General features: G+C 35.7%; 1 protein-coding gene across 6 annotated transcripts in view; it reads right to left on the bottom strand.

Moving 5' to 3' along the window:
• The window catches only part of ZBTB46 (zinc finger and BTB domain containing 46), a 184,076-nt gene that overhangs the window by 94,285 nt on the left and 74,012 nt on the right, over nt 1-15,779 (bottom strand). The window lies entirely within an intron of this gene.

The raw sequence follows: 15,779 nt of genomic DNA, 5'->3' as shown, positions 1-15,779 counted from the left end.
CAGTTGAGGAAAGTGAGGCAGAGATTAAGTGACTTTCCCAGGATCATACAACTAGTAATTGTCTTGAGGCAAGAAGTAGACTTGGGTCTTCCTGACTCCAGATCCAAGCTTCTCTCCATTGTATGACCTATCTGCCTCTATACTTACATATTACTTAAATTTTTTTTCTATAAGTAATTCTCCACTAAAAACCTTCTAATACTGTATTTAATACTGTATTCTCGTGTGGAAATGGCCCTGAGTTCTTTTCTACAGAATTCAGATTATGGTAGGTCCTAGATCAAGCTGAAAAGGCTTTGAATATGAACCCTACATAAAACCAATATTTTCTGAGGACTAACCTAAGTCTGGAAAAGCTTACCATGAGTTCAAGTGTTTTGGGCGACCATAACTAAGGGACAATCTATGAAGGTACAATGAGTTTGTGATCGAGTCAAATAAATCATTGCTATTTTAATGTACTGAAGTATATGACTAAGTAAAACTATAGATTCATAGACACCAAAATAGTTTTAGCAGCACTGTTATAACTGCAAAGAATTTTAAAAAGTAGATGCCAATTGATTGGGTAATGGTTAAAACATTTGTGGTACATAAATGTAAAGGGATATTACTGTGTGAAAAGAAATGATGAATGAATATGATAAATAAAGACAAACACTGGAAGACATGAACTGATGCAAAGCAAAGTAATCAGAACTAGGAAAAAACATAACTGTAACAATGTAAATAAAAGAAACTATGATGAAACCACTGAAACTAAATATTGTAAAATTACAATGATTGGGGCAGCTAGGTTGCACAGTGGATAGAGCACCAGCCCTGGAGTCAGGAGGACCTGAGTTCAAATATGGCCTCAGACACTTAATACTTACTAGTTGTGTGATCCTGGGCAAGTCACTTAACCCCAATTGCCTCACCAAAAAAAAAAAAAAATTACAATGATTAAATTTGGACTCAAAAAAAATATAAGAGAAGGCAGTGCCTTCTCTTCTTTGTATGGGTGGAATTACTAAGGGTGCTGAATGCTATACACAATGTCAGTCTTTTTTGATGTACTATTTAGTTTTGATAAGTTTTTTTCCTGTTTTTTATTCTGTTTTAAGAGATGGCTTTCTGGGAGGAAAAGGGACAAAAGGTATTAGAAAATGAAGGTGATATAAAAACAAAATATATCAATAAAAGATAAATAAATCTTATGTCCTACAAAATGCCACAATGGTGACTTTTCCCATTATAATATCAAACAATCCCATTCAATTTTTGATAGGATGGATCTGTTCTATAGGCCTATTTTGATGGTTCCAATCACCAGGAAGCTTTTCTTGTTCTAGAGTTCTATACTATAGTCTGTATTGTTCAATCTGGTGCTTCACTATACTTTGTGTAAGATGCAAAAATCTAGAAACAGCTCCTTCAAAAACGTTCATACTATTTGTGCCCAACCTGCGATAAAGCATTCCGAGATCATATTGGTCTGATCAGTCACAGTTGAACACCCTGTACTTTGACTCCAACATCGTGATATCATTTTGGTCCTCTTCAAGTACAAAGAATATACAGTAACAGGTATATGAGCACTTTGAGGGGAAGAATCATGTCTGATACCTATAGACTTTCCCCCAACTCTGTTTTTTAAAAAATTTTCCCCCCAACTCTTTGTTATTCTATACTTGTAATAAATATTTGCCCAACATCAATAGGTATCAGATGTCTGAAGCATATGGAGGGAAGAAAGCAATTGATCATTTAATAATATCCCTCTATTCTAACCCTATAAGTTCGTATTTTGTTAAAGGAACACACGAAAATCTGCTTTCTAGTAAGCTGGATTTTTTTAGGGGGGGGGAGTCCTCAATAATATTTTTCTCAATAATATTTTATTTATCTTCTTGGCAGGGGATTTTTTTTTTTAACAGGGCAGTGAGGGTTAAGTGACTTGCCCAGGGTCACACAGCTAGTGTCAAGTGTCTGAGGCTGGATTTTAACTCAGGTCCTCCTGAATCCAAGGCCAGTGCTTTATCTACTGTCCCACCTAGCTGCCCCCAGGGGATCTTTTTTAGAAAGCAAATGTGGCAAAATGGAAAGAGTAATGGATCTGAATTATGGAGAGACCTGAGTTCAAATCTCAGTAGCTGAATTTCTTACTTTCTGTATCTGTTAAATGGGTATAATACCCTACCTACCTTACAAGCTTACTATGTAGTCCTTAAAGTATTATATAAATGTGTTATTTTTATTACTCTCCTCTTCTGTATGTTGTGAGAAAGATACATGTTCCCCAGCTCACAAGGATCTACTTCTGATGCCTTAACTTCATTTGGCCTCTTTCTACAAATCATCTTATTCTATATCCAGTTTCTTCTATCTTGAGTCTCTCAGACTCTGTATTTCTTCCTAAATTATACTTTATTAGTATAATGTAAGGTTAGGAATTATAGTTGACACTGGTCTGTGTCTACTAACAGCCTTCTGGTTCCCACTGGGAGACCCCTTTACCAAAAAGAAGAAGAGGGAAAAGAGGCCAAGAGAAAAATTTTGAAAGCATGTCAAATTTATTGATATTTAACAGCAAATAAGCTATTCAAAGACAAGAACTCAGGATATAATATCAAAAGGACGTCTTGGTCAAATAGACTGACTTTAATTTTAAATGGATAAAGACTCATGAATGATTTGTTATGTGGGGTTTTTCCTTTAATCTAATTTGTTATATCTACATTAGCAGAGCTGATATGGGCTATAATCTTGGACATGAAATAGCATTGTTATATGTAACTGGACAATAGAATAATATTGTATTTGTTAAAACAGGATTCTACCTGTAGTGGCCACAGCTGCTAATCTGAGGTCAGTCTCAATGTGGAAAAGATTGCTGCTCATGCACACTTGGGTAGCAACATCACCAGAAATGTCATCTTTAAACACAAAGGACAATGATAGATTGTTGCATGACTGGTCCCTGAGATAAGAAAAAAAAATCCAAGTTATATATCTCTTTCTAAATTAGCCAACCACTACCCCACCTCACACCACATTCACAAAGACCCAGTTTAAAATTACATATTTCTCTCTAGAATATTTTCCCCTCTCGTTTTGAAATATGATTAGAATAAAAAATTAATTTGATTTTCTTTATTATGTGTTGATTATAGACTTTTGAAAATTTAGCTATTTCCCCCTAGAGAACAACTAACAACAACACAAAGTTAAAATATGTCAGTTATAATTAATTGACATTCTAGTCAATATCCACACATGCTAAGATTATATCCAATAAGAAACATTATGGACCTCATATTATGAAATTTACATTAAAGTTTTAATTCTACACTTCATGATCTTAAGCTATAATTTCAAAGGCCATTTAACATGATTCTTGAAACACCAATGGGTAATCTTAGAAAAGATTACTTTTGCACATTGTTCTTGTAATTTAAAAAAAAAATTTTTGCAGGACAATGAGGGTTAAGTGACTTGCTCAGGGTCACACAGCTAGTAAGTGTCAAGTGTCTGAGAAGAAATTTGAACTTAGGTCCTCCTGAATCCAGGGCCGGTGGTTTATCCACTATGCCACCTAGCTGCCCCTCTCCTCCCTACATAAAATACAAGACTAGACCTCAGGTCTGGGCAAATCATTTATAGGAATAACTGATAAGAGTATGGCAAAATGCTTTATTTTCATTATTATAGTGTTTTAAAAAATTCAGTTCATCATTAAAGTCTTTAAATAATAACCAGAGGGGGCAGCTAGGTGGCACAGTGGATAGAGCACCGACCCTGGATTCAGGAGCACCCGAGTTCAAATCCGGCCTCAGACACTTGATACTTACTAGCTGAGTGACCCTGGGCAAGTCACTTACCCCCATAGCCCTGCAAAAAACCCAAAACAAAACAATAAATAATAACCAGAAAGGTTTAACAACTAAAATAAGAAAATAATTTTTAAAAGATGAATAGTACAACAGTTGGTGTTTTTTCTTAAAGGAAGCTATGAATATATTATAGAATTGGATAGTCTCTACTTAAGAAAACGACAAAATAAAATGGTGTAAACTACACCCCAATGGAAGGGCAGTGTACTTTGATCTTGGTGGTTAAAACAGCTTAGTAGAAACATGGCTTTTAACACAGGGAGGAGTAGGGCAGCTTTAGAGTCTAGGGAAATTGGAATACGGGGTGGAGAAGAAAAATAGACATAGAACGTTGAGTTAAAACTGGTTTAGGGTGGAACCATTTTACAACTAGGGTGTAGCCCAGGGGAAAAAAAACAACCTGGATTTAAAGTAATTATTTGATTTTCCAAAGACTTGAAAATAGCCCAACTTTAATCATGGAAATTTTAAATGGTTACATAGTCTTCCTTAAAAGATTATATTCCATTAATTTTACTTAAAATAAAATTTTAGGTAAGTAGGAAAACAATTCCCCAGGAAAATACTTAAACTCTGCAATGAAAAATTGCTAGATGACACAGGTCTGAGTATATTTCTATATGGCCTACTGTCTCAACCAGATTAGCCTAACATTTTCTTGTATATTAAAAAACAGAAAATCAATACCAGGTATATTTAAGGGAGAAATGTCCAAAAAAGAGCTTGGGGTTTGAGCAGTTTCCTTGGCCAGTGGAATGTAGAATACAGGCTAAACTGATTTAAACTCCAAGGAAAGAATTCTGGAGGTGGTATTAGGCCACAGATATCTGGAGTCCCTTCAAGTCCAGCATAAACCAACCTTCATAAAAACAGCAGATTGTGTGTCAACAATCAGAAGAAATTTCAATTCAACATTTTTATAAAATAAATTTAGAAAGAACTGTAGTTTTATAAGCATTAATAACCTATGTATTTGGCTTTGGAACAATTTAGTTTCTTCAATTTTTGATTAATATATCTTTCTGTAGTGGTATGTTGCTTAATTCAAATTAAAATGGAATTTCTTTGCCATCTGTTAAACTATTTCAAATAATTTTCATAACTGCTAAAAAATTAATGACATCTTTAAAAGTTGATTTTTGCCTATCATACTTAAATTTTAAAAGTAATTTTATATAAATATCATCTTTTATTAGAAAAATACACTGATCTTTTTAAGGTAAACTACCTTCCCTCCATTTTAATTTACTATCCTTACTATATAGGATTCTCATCTACAAAGTTTAGTTTTACCTCTAAGTATTTCTGCATCACAGGTACAGCATTCCAACTGAGGTTAATAGCTCTTGTTACTTCATATTTTTTTTTGCATTTAAGATAATATTCAGCCCCTTCATCATTTCTGTAGTACATCAAGCAAAGAACTGCATTCATACTCCACAGGATGTCAAGTGGTTGACTTTCAGAACAGAAGAAAAAGAGAACTTCAGATAAGATCCCAAAATGAACCTCCATCCTTCAGCCCATCATATTTAAGCTAAAACTACAAGGTTCAAGAAAAAGATACAGATTTTAAGTGAAATATGTTTTATTTTTTTTCTCACTTTTTAGAAGAGGGAGCCTGCCATGTAATTAACTTTGAAAATTATAAAGAAGTTAAGGTTCTTGTATTTCAGCAGCAGACTCTTATATTTATGAGCCCATAAACTTTAGAGTTAATTTTAACTTAAATTTTTTTAACCTTGGTTCTTCTGAAAATTCAGTTCAAATTTAGTGATTTTTGAGAGAGAGGGAGGGAAGGAAGACGGGAGGAAGAAATCCATATTGAAGTTACTTATAAGCATGATAATTTAAAGGCCAGGCCCAACTCAGTTCTTTTTTTTTTTTTTTTTGGTGAGGCAATGGGGGTTAAGTGACTTGCCCAGGGTCACACAGCTAGTAAGTGTTAAGTGTCTGAGGTGGGATTTGAACTCAGGTCCTCCTGAATCCAGAGCCAGTGCTCTATCCACTGTGCCACCTAGCTGCCTCCCTCCCCCCCCCCATTCAGTTCTAACAAAAATCAACAGAAAAAAGAATCTTTCCAACAAAGACTGGAATTTCTACCAGAAACTAAGAAAGTTACAGTCTATGATTATATATTAGTAAACTGGAGATCATTAATGTCAGAATAGCATTTGCAGACAAATTGAAAGACCTGATCATAAAGTCCAACCTCTATTTGGTTCAGTAATTCTCTAGAAACAAAACAGAACAACAAAAAGGTATTTTTATGACTTTTAAAAAAGAATTCACACTGTCATCTTTACTAACTAACCATAGGCTTATACAAATTCCTATTGAATCATTTGACTTAAGTATAGGTAATCACTAGTGATTAGGCAAATGCTTACTAGAGAGGGGACCAGTACCTGATCGGCTAGGAGTAACTGGGGCCCAAGCCGGCACAATGTTCAATTCTTTGGACTAGATGTTATCATTCCATTTCTCCCATTATCTTGCAACCCCAGACTTTGTTCCTCATTCTCATCATAATTTCCAATCCCTTGACCCCTTGGTTCTTTCCCATGTCATCACTCTTACACTCCCTACCTACACTCTCCTCCCTTCTCCATCTTGAACTCTTAGCCAACAGTTCTATTCTACATTTTCCTTGTCTCTTGAATCTCTTGCTGCCTTACCCTATTGTCAAACTTTGTCTGCCAAGCCTCATCCTTGGATCACTCCCGCCATCTTCTGCATCCAGTTAATGGATGGGAACCTGAGGCTCAGAAATATTAAGAGACTTAAAGTGCATGAAGCCAAAAATGTCTTAGGGCTAGGATCTGACCTCCTAATTCCAAATCCTGGATACTATCCACCTTCCTTAGATGTATGTACCATTTGATTTAAGGACAGAAGAAATCAGATTTAGCACCTTCTTGGGAGTCTCTTTATTCTCTAGATGGATAATAGGAAAGAATTCATAAGACATGTTTCTGAAAAAAACTAATGCTAAAATAGTTAATTTACTGCCATTGATGTCTTCTGAGGCTTGGTCTGCACTAATTTTTGGAAACAATATCAATATATGCTCTTAGTACTATACACCATGTAAAACTGGTCAGCATAATCACCAATCCTAGGTGTAACGATTGGAATGATGCCACCTACTGGAGACTTACTGTAGAAGAGTTCCACCCATGAAGTGAAGGTCTTTGAGGGCAAGACCAGGAGTCTTTTCTTTGGTGTGAGGAAGTGACGCGGGCTAGTGGGAGGAGGAAGGAAAAGACTGGCGCTCGCTCTGGGGCTCTTTCTTTTGGACTCTGGTGGAGAGCAGAACTAGAAATGTGCTCTCCCTTTAATAGATAGGAATCTAGGCCTTTCTCTCTCTTTACCAAATTCTTATTCTCCTTAATAAATGCTTAAAAGTCTAACTCTTGCTAAAGCTTATAATTTATTGGCGACCACTCATTAGCTATTTTAGACAGACTAGCTAGAATTTTAGCCCTTAACATAGGGAAGATGAATTTTCTCAAGGGATATTTATTAAATTATAATTTATAAAAACTAACATATGATCATGTTCATTGAAATGTATGTCTATAAAATACCTTTACAGATGGGGTGGGGGTATTTTGTGCAAAGTACAAGGCGACTGGCACAAAGATGGCAGGATAGTAAAATTCAACATGACTGAATGGCCAGCCTGATACAAGGGACAACATATGAGGATCTTAATATCAGGACCCTATGGACCTCAGAGCAAGAGTTGTTACTATTTAAATTCTCTACCACAAAGGTGTCAAGCACTCAGCCTACAGGAGGTGTGAGGACCACAACATCCCCAAGTGCCATGTGATCCTGATTAAAATGTAGTTCTGATCTGATTTTAATGTTTTGACAAACCAAAAAAAAACAAAAAAAACATGTGTGGTTTTCTAAGTCAATATATGTCCCAAAGGGATCTTTATATATAATTTAGTCGCTCCCTTTTCTATTTGAGTTTGAAATCACTGCTAAGGGCATAGTTACTGGTCTGTGTGTGTAACACCCAGTGTGTAAGAGACAGTATGTAAGAAGTTGAGGGTGGGAGGAGCAGAGTGGGCCATATATCTCTAACTGGCAAAAAATTTCTAAGGGCCAATGTCTTAACATACTTGAAGTCTACCGTAATATTTGCTTGCTGTAAATCTATATGAGGTGTGACAGTAAATCAGTGAAATCAACTGCTTACAGATGGCTTATAGGCTCAGTTCTTTTATATAGTCCTTTTGAAATCTGAATGCTACATGCTCAGTACAACAGTTCCTCTAGGGAGTATAGAAAAATTGCCCTGAAATATCTTGCCTGTTTTCTGTACTTTGGTAGAAACGTGAAGCTGTATTTTTTTTCTTTAAAGAAATCCAATCAATAAACCTTGATCAAAAGTCAGCAGGTGGGCAATAATTTAATAGATTAATAACCTGTCAAATTTCAAAAAATTTTGAAGAAATACAGGTCTTATGAGAAAAATTAATTAACTGGAGTAAACTACAGGAGAAGGAAAAATAATAAGGAAACATATTCAATATAAAGGGGAAAATGCCCCAAAAATTACATGTTAATACAAGAAAATCAGAGATATGATGAAGAGGCATTATGAAAAGATTTTTTCACTGATCAGCAGGATAATTAAAAACAATAGCTCATTTTTCAATGCCATAAATTAAGTGAAATATAAAAAATAACCAATAATTTAACATGGCCTAAGAAAGGCCTATTTATGATGACTCTTGCAGATATTTATAAGGGGGAAAGGCAACAATTCCCAAACTGTCAGAAGAAATTGTTATCTCTAAAGAATCCTGGTATATTAAGATGAAGTACCTCAGAAATTCAGTCTAAATAAAGTGAGGCTAATTAAACACTGTCCTTATACACACTACAGCTAATACATGATTTATTTAAGCACATTTACTTACTCATCCATTCACAGACATAGTAAAATACAAACACTGAGAACATTAATGCTATGTTGGTTTTTTGGGCAGAAATGTTTTTCCCCTAAGAGAGCTTTTAAAATTCTGCTCCAAATGTATGTTTATTAAATAACATGAGGAAAACAGATAAACCTTCATGCTGACACCAACATTAAGGAAAGCAAAGTGTGTAAGTTTGTCAAGTTTCATTTAAGGCATTAAGTACTGGCTTTTTTTAAAAAAAAGAACAATTATGTGTTACTAGAGAAATTTTTACATTCCACATACAAGTAAATGGCAGTATGGCAGAAGTGATATACATGTAATATGCCATCTAGGTATGGAACCCCCAACTCAAACTCACAGGTTAGGTCCCTTGAAGGCATGACTGCTACACTTGGTTTGAAGGCTCTCTGTGGATATGTACTCTAAAAATTACAGCTCCACAATCCCCTCCTGCACATGCACCTTTAAAAGCTACTGGAGGGGGCGGCTAGGTGGCGCAGTGGCTAGAGCACCGGCCCTGGAGTCAGGAGGACCTGAGTTCAAATCCGACCTCAGACACTTGACACTTACTAGCTGTGTGACCCTGCGCAAGTCACTTAACCCCACTGCCCCGCAAAAAACAAAAATACCCCAAAAAACCAAAAGCCACTGGAGATAATTATCTCAAAGCAAAGCCTCTTTACTTTCACAGCATACTAACAGCAGTCACTGCACACACAAACACACAAAAAATCCATCTAGGCTGCATTCCTGCCCTACCTAACTCTCTACTTTTGCTACCATGCCTTAGAAACCTCTTTAGCAATGAAGTTCATACCACCCCCTGGCCATCTCCTTGATGATCTTTTCAGTTTCCTTTTATGTGTAAGCTCCTCGAGGGGAGGGACTGTCTTTATTTCTGCTTGTATTTGTATTCCCAGTTCTTAGCACAGTACCTGGCATACAATAAGCATTTAATAAATGCTGACCCATAAACCTCAGCTCACTGCTCCCACATCGTATTTGTGGGAAGAGTAGGACCCTTGATAGAGAACACAGGTAGTGAGGGAACACCTATGTCCAAGGCGATTTACTCAGCACTTATAGGACCCCTATTGTCATTTCTCTTTTTGTGGAACCTTCATACTCCTCTCTGGCTGGGCACAGCATCTCTGCTAGGCAGATTGTTCAGGTGGGATTCCCAGGCCAGTGCCTCTTCACAGTTCAACTCCAAAGTACCAGGGATAATTGTCTCTCAAATCCATAATTGGTTCTCTTCTCTAGCACTAGGAGTCACTGTCCTCAGAATTGCCTACATTGACCCCACTTAATTCCTTGAGCCTGCTCTTAGATGGGTATGAAGTTTCCTATAGGGTGAGAAGCTATGCTGCAGGATACCATGGACAACTAGAAGGGGATAGAGAGATTCCCTCTCTCTTCCCACAAGAAGGGAAGAACAATTCCTTCTCAGGAGCTGGTTTCTTCCTCCATAGGTGGCTTTCCTTTAGACTGTTAGATGTCACATTCCACTGTAACAATTAGAATGACGCCACCTGCTGGAGACTTACTGTAGAAAAGCTCTGCCATGAAAGGAAGGTCTTTGAGAGCAAGGCCATACAGCTTTTCTTTGGCGTCAGGAAGTGACATTGGCTGGTGGGAGGAGGAAGGGGGAGCTGGGCGCTCTGTCTCACGCTCTTCCTGAGGACGCTGGTAGAGAAGGGAGCTAGAAATGCGCTCTCCCTTTAATAGATAGATGAATGTAGGCCTTTCTCTCTCTCTTTACCAAATTCTTATTCTCCTTAATAAATGTTTAAAAGCCTAACTCTTGCTAAAGCTTATAATTTATTGGCGACCACTCATTAGATATTTTAGACAGACTAGCTAGAATTTTAGCTTCAACACCACAAAGTTCTCCAAAGCTGACTGTCTCCGGAGCTGAGAAGCTAGCATTTTAAAGGTCAACAGGGGTGTAGCCAATCTCCTGCCAGCCAATGGCAAACTGTCCTCCAATTCCATTAAGGAAAACTTGTAAAGGAAGAAGACTCATTTTTTCATTTCATTTAACATATCAACACATCTTTTTCTCTGTTATCTGCTGTGATTTCATCATAAGATATATATATATATATACACACACATACATATATATATTTTGGGGGGGCAATGAGTGTTAAGTGACTTGCCCAGGGTCACACAGCTAGTGTCAAGTGTCTGAGGTCAGATTTGAACTCAGGTCCTCCTGAATCCAGGGCCAGTGCTTTATCCACTGTGCCACCTAGTTGCCCTCTCATATACATCTCTTTTTTTTTTTTTTTTGCGGGACAATGGGGGTGGTTGAGTGACTTGCTGGGGTCACACAGCTAGTAAGTGTCAAGTTTCTGAGGCCGGATTTGAACTCAGGTACTCCTGAATCCAGGGCCAGTGCTTTATCCACTACGCCACCTAGCCACCCCCCCATATACATCTTTAACTAAATTTTTGAAACTAGTAAGCTCAGGTTCTTGTTCAATAACATCTGACTCTTCTTGACCACATTTGGGTTTTTTTTTGGAAAAGATACTAAAGTGGTTTGCTATTTACTTCTCCAGTTCATTTTATAAATGAGGAAACTGAGGAAAATAGGGTTAAGTGACTTGCCCAGGGTTAAGTGACTTGCCCAAGGTCACATAACTAAAAAGTATCTGAGGCCAAATTTTAACTCAGGTCTTCCTAAGTCTAGGCTGGTAACTCTATCTACTTCTCCACCTAGCTGCCCTGAGTAAGGATACTCATGATAAGGCAGAACAGGAGAAAATTCTCATTTCAACAACTGAAGTTTCTAAACATCTGTGGCATGGTGCTTCCTAAAATACAGACCTAATCTATGGAATAAAGTGGCTTAGAATCAAAGAATCTAAAGTACAAGATTTAATGTAACAAAGCTGAAAGCCCATTCTGGATCATCTGTTATAAATAATTATGACATTCTTTCAGATATACTAATAACCTGATTCATCAGGAAGTCAACACTAAAACAGAGTTAATCTGGAATGTTCCTTTATCAGAAAGGTCCTAATGAGACACAAGAACTCCTTCTTAAGGTGGACAAAAGCCTGATGTGGAAAAAATTGTTGTTTGAATCTATTTATAAAATTATAAACTTAATTTGCTAAAAAAATGAATAAAATAGATTTCACAAAGAAAACATTTTGTAGCTTATAAAGCAATTCACACACATCTCATTTTATCTTCACAACCACTTTGGGAAGTAGAAGTATTATCTCCAATATACAAATCAAGAAGCTTTGTTTACATAGGGTCACATAGCTAGTAAGTAGCAGAAATGAAATCTAAACCCAGGTCTACTAAAAACAACTTCACTGCTTTTCACATTGCACCATGCTAGTTCTATATAAATATATGTATATATACATACACATATATGTATACATAGACATAGACATAGACATATATTTCTATATATCCGATATGATATAAAATAGCAACTTTTAGTTAAGTACTAAAGTGGTTGCCATGGGCAAATAGAATAAATAGAAGGAAGTTAAGGGCATTCCTTATCCCTTAGTACAGCTTCCCTTCTTCCTTCCACAAAATTAGACACTTCTCTTCTCTTGCTCAGAAATAACTTTATGGGGGAAAAAAAGGGAATGTATGCAAAATTAAGCAATGTTGCCACGGTGGTGTGTACTTGCATTCGTTCCCCCCCCCTTTCCCCTCCCTTCCTCCCTCCTCCTTCTTCTTCTTCTTCTTCTTCTTCTTCTTCTTCTTCTTCTCTCTCTCTCTCTCTCCTTCCCTCCCTGTCTTCCCCTCAACTAATCAATCATGAACATAATCCAGCTATATCCATATGCCACAGAACACTTAGCCTTGGTGTTCAAGAGGCCAAAAGCCAAGGGGGAAAAAACCTAAAATACTGATGAAATAATAAGAGACAAGTACTCACTTATTAGGATGGGGGATATGTAATGCTACTTGAAGGGAGGAGGTAATATCTCACCATGGAGTAGAAGTAACCCAGGGCACCAGGGCAAAAGCTCTGGCAGGTTCTACAAAGCTTAACCAGCTTCAGTTTAGAGGAGTTCAGCACTACAATGTCACATTAATTCAGGAACATAGTCTACTAAAGAATACAGGACATGGGATCTATGTCAATGGAAAGAATATTCACAGTGATGAAATCATGGACCCATTTAACATACTGAAATACTTCAAGACACTGACTATTTAGTGAGGTCCTTTAATGCTCTCTGATTCTATCAAAAGCCCAAAGCTCCATTAAACTTTTGACACTTTGAACACAAATTTGGCAGCCTAGAGATAGGGCATGTATATTTTTAAACATTTAAAAATTATTTCACAATTACAACTCACTTTAAAAAATATGACATTGAAATATAAAATAGATACCTTAAGTATTCAATACAAAAATCTAAGTTTCCCTTATGTACTTAAAAAAAATTAATTTACAAATATCTGATTTACAATGAAGCCTTCTGGAATGTATAGGTTGTGTTAAGTAAGGTCTGCCTGTACTATTATTTAAGATATAAGTATGTGTGCACAAGTAATTAACATGTTAGACTGTTGTTTGCCATGAACTATTTACCTGATGAAACTTAGAAATAAGTTTCAATAAGAGTAGTTTCTTGGAATCTAATAATTAAAATGTGCTTTGCTTTGTTTTGAGAATCATTAACACTAATATAACAGTCTTACTCTTAAAAGTTAATAGGTAATGGAGTCACTGAAAGCTTCAGGCAATGAGAAGTAAAGTGTTATGAGTGGGAGTAGTTTCCTTAGTTAGAAAGGATTCCTGAATCAGAACTATTTGAGTCAGCTTGAATTATTAGCAACACATTATGAATACATTCCTTCAGAAAAGAGACAGCTTTTTTTCCCCCTCCTTTCAGCAAACTGCACAAGGGAAAAAAACATCTTTAAGCAATGTTACATAAACCTTCAATGAAGATAAATTGATTTCTATCAGGTGCAACATTTAATACTTTCAAATCCTATGACCAGATATTTAGTCATATGTTAATTACATAACTAACTGTCCAATACAGAGGGCAAAAATACTCACAAGATTAAATCATCAACTTTAGACCTTTTCTCTTAGCAACTCGAAATAATCCAAGCAGAAGCATTTTATGGTTTCCTTGGCAACTCAAGGGATTTAAGACTACATGAAGTACATGAAGTTAAAATCACTTGTTTGATTCTAAAAAAAACTTCTACTGCTAAACAACCAAGGTAAAAATATGAAAACCCACTAGCTTCAAACATGTTCTATTTAGTAATAATACGATCATCTAATATATTATAAATATCCTTAGATGAAATTGCTCTGGTTTAGGTATCTTAATTCAATATTGAGTGACATGATGGAATAAAATCACAATATGCTCCAGTCCTACATAACACAAAAGCTATCACCACATTAATAATTGCTTAATCACCTCTAGGAGCACCCATGGCCATCTGAATACTCTACAACAGAAAAGCTTTTTCCAAGGACTTCTATTATTTCACTGTTGCTTCTCAGTATGAATTCAAGGTTGACGAAAGGTTATCCGGAAAATTATGTCAATTAAAAATCACTTGTTCTTTGAATGCTTCAAATAACTATTCCTTTTGATAGTCAATGTAGAAAAATGACATCATCTTGATATCTTAATTCTTCAAATTTTGAGAGAACATTTCAAAGTAAATTTAATTCCTCTTTTGAAACAAATATGCTAATTGAGAACTAAAGGAAAAGGGTCTTTGTATAAAAATTCTCACTTGTTTACATATCTTTAGTTATTGTACTCGACTAGAAGAAATAAGATTGTGAATGATGTCATAATAAATTTCCTGCATTGGTCATCTAATAAATAAAATGCTTTAGGTAAATTTGGATTCAAACACTAAAGATATAAAGTCGAAAGTCATGCCTACTAGAATTTGAATTACTTAGAAAATACCACACATCCATCCCAGTGAAAAAGAATAACACTATTGTCTCATTCATATCATTCACCTAAGTTTGGAATATTTGACAATTTAATTCTAAGAAGAAAACATTACCAATTAAAGTGGCATTTTTACTGAACACTGACTTTACACCAAAAAAGCAATAGGTATATTATAAGCATAATGAAGAATGAGAAATGTTGGCAGCCAAGAGAGGGACGTGGTAAGTGACCGATTTCTGCCCACACTTCTTTCCTATTTAATATTCCTTTTTCTCATGTAGAAATGTGTCACTTTTAAAAATTAAGTTAATGAGCTTAGTACTAATGAAAGGTGCTTAGGGGACAAGCAATGAAAACCTTCTACTAAATTAAATACAACTAATTCAAATTGAGAATCCATCAAAGTGAATCTAAACTGTCTCACTAATTTTCCACAGTTATACATATAACTGTTGTAACATTTCCAGATTCATGGGCTCATATCATATCTTGTATGAACAAGAATTACATAACAGCAGACTGATAGTGTCCAATAAAATCAATCCTCAATTAAATGTACTAATGGAGACAATCCATCAGTTTGATGATCCAAAAGACTGAAAAACACCAAAGTTATTTACATTTAACTCTAAAAGACACTAAATTATTTTCTTTGGCATACATGTCTTTATGTTTGTTTATATTAGATTAATATTAAAAATAAACTTTACAGTCTCTGAGCACAACTATTCACCATAAGGAGAGGTACCCATCAAATGTTTTAGGGGAACAGAAGAAACTAGTTTGAGATTTAAAAATATGCTACATGATCCACTAAATGGACAATTATGAATTATAATATATGACACTGCTCACTAAAGGACATCATGTCATTATTGATATGACTTAGAAAATGAAAATTTTCATAATCTGTTTTTAATGCTGCTAAGTACACCAATATCTTGACTTATTCCACTTACTCAAATATTCCCTTACTCCATTAAGGAAAGAAGTAATCTAAGAAGTGCCAAGTATTTTTCTTTATT

This window comes from Dromiciops gliroides, chromosome 2 (genome assembly GCF_019393635.1).
Source record: "Dromiciops gliroides isolate mDroGli1 chromosome 2, mDroGli1.pri, whole genome shotgun sequence".
NCBI lineage: Eukaryota > Metazoa > Chordata > Mammalia > Microbiotheria > Microbiotheriidae > Dromiciops > Dromiciops gliroides.
The sequence above is the reverse complement of the archived record's forward strand: the minus strand, read 5'-3'. Positions and strand labels throughout refer to the sequence as shown.